The following is a 6,000-nucleotide window of genomic DNA, read 5'->3' on the forward strand; positions in this document are numbered from 1 at the left end:
TTATTAAACAATAAAATTACATATTATAAGTAAGATACATATCAAAATAATATATTATTATACATTATTTTGAGTGAAAAGCAGAAGAACACTTATGGTTCCTGTCGCATCGTGTCCTAATGCCTTCATTTTATCCAGCAATGGTAAAGACGTAAAGTAATTGTCCATGTAAAAGCTGTAAGTTACAGGTGGCCATTTAGATATGAGATCTAAAACTACAGAAGCACCTACACCGAGTTCTGGGTGGATATTTCCTGTGCTTGCCCCTTGATAAATCAAGTATCCAAGACGAGTACAAAGAGACCAGTTCTTATAACCGAATCTAATGGGTTTTCCATGAATATGTTGTTTTGTTCCATGTTTTCCAAAATATAGAATCATCGACTCATCAATACTTGTTTAGATTTCTATCACCAGGGTAATATTTTAGCCATCTATTTGTTGAGTAAATTCCATAAAGGACAAATTTTTGCGAACTTATCCTGTGGGGCCAAGTTAGTGTTATCAGCAACGTGAAAGAATCGCAGCAGTTCTTCAAATCTGTTTCTAGGCATAGCAGCTGCCACACCTTGAAAATTGCAATCGACACTTTGCTCCCAGTAGGTACATGCGATATCTTGCAACACTATTGTATCCCGACAGCAGAAGAATCCCAATAAAACGCTTTATTTCTTCAGTTGTAACTTTGAAACGATGATACCCTTTTTGAATTGCATTATTTTCAGTTTCAGAGCGAATCAGTTCAAACACTTCCGCGTCAAAAAAATGATCAAAAAATTGTACCGGACTATCAAGATGTTCTAAAAGTCAGAGCCACCTGACACTTTGCCTTTTCAGGGACATCTGTTTTCCTCCATTTTCGGGAAGCAGGACATTTCTTTTTCGGTGGAGGTGGTTGTAGTGGTGTATCTGATAATAGCTCATTCGGAACGACTTCTATGGCATCTAAATCGTTTTGGGATGACACAATAGCCCTAAATTCAGCCTGTGCTAAAAGTTTATGTCTAGATAGATGATCTGGGGGTGTTATGTAAACATTCGCTGACAACACATCATCGACTTTCTCTAGATATGATACGATCTCATTTACCGACAATCTACAACAAAATAAATGAAAAATTATTACTAACAATTACATAAGTTTATAGAATGTCCCATCTCCATATTATCCTACTGATCCAAAAATGGATCGGTATAGTAAAATGTAAAAATTATATGCGAATACCAATGATATTATATAAAAACAAAAGCAGATATGTTATAAGCGCTCGCGCTGTGAATACTCAAATACGTCCCAATTGGGACGTCTTGTGTTTAGTCTTCGAGAGGCCTGCGTCGTGCGCAATCGCGTGCATACCACACCGTAAGTTCCTGTTCTTACCAAAATAAATAAAAAATGCCATCGTGTGTGTTTCGAAAGTGTACCAATTATGACTCTAAAGTAAACAAAATACAAGGGATCTCTTACCACATGTGATTATGCAAAATTATTTAGTATTTATATTTTCAATTATTTATGCAAACAATCAAGACGCCATGCGCCATGTTCAAGTTAAGAAAGAGAAAGCGATCTTGTTTTGACGTTAGAGCGATAAGGATGCGTGCGCTGCGGACATAGATTAGTTAGTGCAGAATCGTTAAAACTATAGCTATCTCTTTCATTTGCGTGCTATTTCGTATCTTTTGTTTCACTTATCAGTTACATTTGTCAATGTGTGCGATTTGGAATAGCTCGGCACGGATTCAAATCGTAATTTCTATACGGTTTAAGAACTTTATTTCTCATAAGAATTAACAATAATTCACTTCCTGAGAAACATTTCAATTTAAATTATTTAAACATAATGAGTGTACAACTAATTACAAACAAAATCTAACTATCAACATCTAAACAAAAATAAAAATAATGTGACTATTAACGTAACATATCTATAGTTCTTTAATATCATTGGCGAATACCCTATGTTTATATTTCACTGCATTATTATATGGTATCTGAACCTATATTTGATAAAATCTCGATTAAACAAAAGCTGTCAACATATTAGAAATTATAAAATACTAACATTTGTCGATGAGACATTTTTTCACGAAAAACCAAAAAATTAAGCTCATAAAAATGAATTATTTGCGCGCGTGAACAAAAATTTGACAGATTGATTAGAGCGGTAGAACTGTCAGTGCTGCCAATATAAAGAAAAAACAATGGCTGCGTTAATGCAACTTTAATTAAAAAATATTTAATTAACCGATCCAAAAATGGATCACTGGGATGATACGGGTTAAGTTTGCACCGTCTCACACAAAACTAATTTTAATTAATAGTAGCATTCCTCTGTGAATATGTTCTTAGCATTCATGATGTAAGTAATAATCTAACTAATGTATTACTGAAATAGTCTTAATTATCACACAATGTAACATTGAATTCGTCAGAATTATTATCTGTAAATGAAAAGTTTAAAGCCCATCTGAATCTGAGCAAATTCCTTTCAGAACTCCTAACAAAATTTTCGCAATGTTGGATTCAGTTCTCAACGGAGGGTCGCGTATTTTTTAAGTGGTACTTAATTTAATCATGCTTGTAGAAGCGTTAAATACTGGAGGTGAATAGCATAGAAAGGGCTCGGCCTAACAAGTTGTTTGAACAACCGGACCGGATCCGCCAGCTCTATTCAAAATTCTGTAATTGCTCACTGCCATGGAAACAAAAAGTGAGTCCGGGCTCCGAACTAGATCTGTATAATAAGGGCTCCTGCACACGACGCCGCTACCGCGCCGCCGCCGCACCGTCGCCGCGCCGCTACACTGTTCATACGCACCGAGTAAAGCCCGCCGCCGCGCGCTGTTGCCGCGCCGCAACCGCGCCATTAAAACATAATTTTGCCAGGGCGCGGCGGCGGCGCGGCAGCGGGCTTCACGCGGCGCGTATGAACAGTGTAGCGGCGCGGCGGCGGCGCGGCAAAGGCGCAATGGCGGCGCGGTGGCGGCGTCGCGCGTGTGCAGGAGCGCTAAGTACTCATAGCGAGATATTGTGTTCTCGTTACAATCACAATGGAGCATCACTTCGAGTTGTGAGAGAATAATGTTTGTATTTTGAAAAAATGAGAAATGTACGTACAGTCGAGCACACTAGACTACATTTTTGTTTTAAGATACATAATATGGCACATTGTTTAAAGCTTGATGTTCTGTCATAAAAAAGAAGCGCTAATAATGGCCGCTTTTTAACAACAAAAGGTAGGTTTCGACCGCAATCACACCAATGTAACTGGTGTGATTGCGGTCGAAACACAAATTAATTTCTAAGTAACCTTTCTTTATTTTGAGGGCATTCGATGAACAAACGATTTGCTACAGCTCTACTAAAACAATATTTTTAATTCACAACGACACAGCGGCCATTATTAACGCTACTTTTGATGCGCCAACAAGTTAATTGCACGTTAGCATGTTGAATTTCCATCGCACGTGCATTTCGTTCAACCTTTAACGTTAAACACGGCGTATTTTTGTGTAATTACAAGCTGCTATTTGTAATTGGAAAATAATTGTGAATGTTTGAACGATCAGGCTTATTGTTTACGCAAACATTTGTATTTATTATACAAATACGACTGTTTTAAGAAGAGACTTTTTATCTTATTTTTATTTCGTTTATCTGAAGTGGATAGTAACTATTTATTTACATTTTTGAGAGGCATTTATCTCTATCAATATGATGAATTGACAGTTTAATGTTTTTTGACTGCTTAGTAACTCCTGTGTTGGTCTATAAAACTTATGACGTAGGTACCTATCTAATATCTAATCTTATCTATCAAAGGTGGACTTTGCTTCACAACAACCATAATGGTAAGTATTCTTATTTAGAATATCTGCCAAGAAAATAGTAGCAGTAATAGTAGCTAGAAAAGGGTTTAATTAAACCTTATTATATATCCTTTGTAGATCTAAATATGTTCAAAGCGACGGTGATGAGGTACTTATACGAGTAATATGTTTTAATTGTTTACATCATGGTATTTTAGAGAAACAATATTTTTGTATGCTACAAAACTGAAAAGCATGTTAACCGTTTCAACTCCATGTGCATCCTTATAAAGCAAATGGGTACGAGTATTGAATGAACAAGTTCCGATACCCTTGTGAAGCAAAGTGTCGTGACGAGAACACGCTTTGGACAGCATAAGCCATTGTCAGTCGGTCACAAAGCGTTATTTATCCAAGCGCTTCCAGCGCTCTGGGGCCACTTTGTCTAAGTGGTCGTCAGACGCGTAAGCGCTCGGCTTGTTACCTCTGTGATAGCGTGGTATAACGCATGTGTTGCACTTACCGCGTCCCCTGGAGAACGCCGGCGATTTCCCTTAGTGGACGGACGGAACGTGCCTTCTGGATGGCATAATGTGCTGCTATTATATAGATGAGAACAAGCCTTAATATACTCGTACATTAGTTACTCGTTTATTGTTAGCGATTATAATTACAAAGATAAGAGAGTTACGAAGTGATTGGATTCTTTAGTGGGAGTACCTATATCCTTAACATAGCGAATATATTATTATTTGAAATTTTAAAAGCATACCACCCCAACTACAAATTATGACGTGTTTTCCAAAGCTTACTCTACATTATAAATTACGACAAGCTGCATTGAAAATCAATAGGCACAACTCTAGCTAGAAGGGAAGTAAGCAAAGTACCTGCCACTTAAGCACGATTTAACCCCAATTTGAATTTATTACGAGTGGAAAGGTACAATTTGTTAAGGGTAATGAAAATAACTCCTCGGTAAACTCCTCGGTGGCAGACATTTTTCCTGCACAGTGCAGAGAATAACAATGAGTCGTGCGAATAACTGTAATAATGGCACCTCTCCGCCAAGAAATGATGTCTCATTCGAGAAATATACAGGACACTACGAAACTACAGTCTTGGTGCAGTGGCAATAGAGTTCAATTTGCCACATGACAGAAACGAGGGTACTTTACACACAGTAACTGTTGTAAGCTCATACGCGTTGTCTTTGTCATTCTAATTTTAACGTTTCTAGAATTTCTGTAAGCTTCCTTTTGTGTTCATGTGAGCCTAATTTTTTCTTATACTCGTACAAGTTTTGTATAACACTGAATAGATTAGATACGTGACTTCACTAAAATTATGATCCTGGCTCTAACAGGTTAATGTTTAAGCAATAACTTTGCTATCATAAATATTAACGCATCAAAAATTCCATATTACTTAAATCCAGTCAAAATTATTTGGGTCCGTTAGCGTACCGTATTTATTTATTCATCCAAAATATTAAGAGTAATGGTATTTATGAGGGTTGTTTTTGATAACCGGGGATTATAATAATCTGGGCGAGCCGCATCATCCACCTGGTTAACCGGAAAATGGAAGCCGGGTAAGACAGATAAATAACTTTTTTGCCGTTTAACACTTTTTCAGCAAATCTTCAATACATGTAAAATATTTTTCAATAATATAGGTCCTTACTTTATGAAATTTTATATACCTTAATATCTTTCTTTATTTTTTGTTTAAATTACATAGGTATGACTTCTATTTGTCTAGCTATCAAGATCACAGCAATATTTCAGGAGACCATTATGTAGGAAAGTTGAAAACATATTTATACAGTTATCACATGTTAGCATCTCTAATCAAAATTCAATACTAATTCAATGGTTTGTTTTGTACGTGTAGCTGCTAGTTTCTCTCCATATCTGTCGTTTGCATACGTTCTAATATCCTTAGGTTGAGGGTCTTGCTTTTCTTCAATATTACATGCTGTGTTTTCTTCCAAATCTTTGACATTGTCGTCTAACCATTTGTTGAAATGTCGCACATCTGTATACATGGATGGCATCATGTCTGAACCACAAAAATTATCTCTGCCGGAAGATACAAGACCCACGATGTTCCTGTAAAGTTTTAAGCTTGTGATTATTATTTTTGCGTGTAATTGTAAATAAATTATTATCGCCTAGTTCGTGT

This window comes from Ostrinia nubilalis, chromosome 3 (genome assembly GCF_963855985.1).
Source record: "Ostrinia nubilalis chromosome 3, ilOstNubi1.1, whole genome shotgun sequence".
NCBI classification, from domain to species: Eukaryota; Metazoa; Arthropoda; class Insecta; order Lepidoptera; family Crambidae; genus Ostrinia; species Ostrinia nubilalis.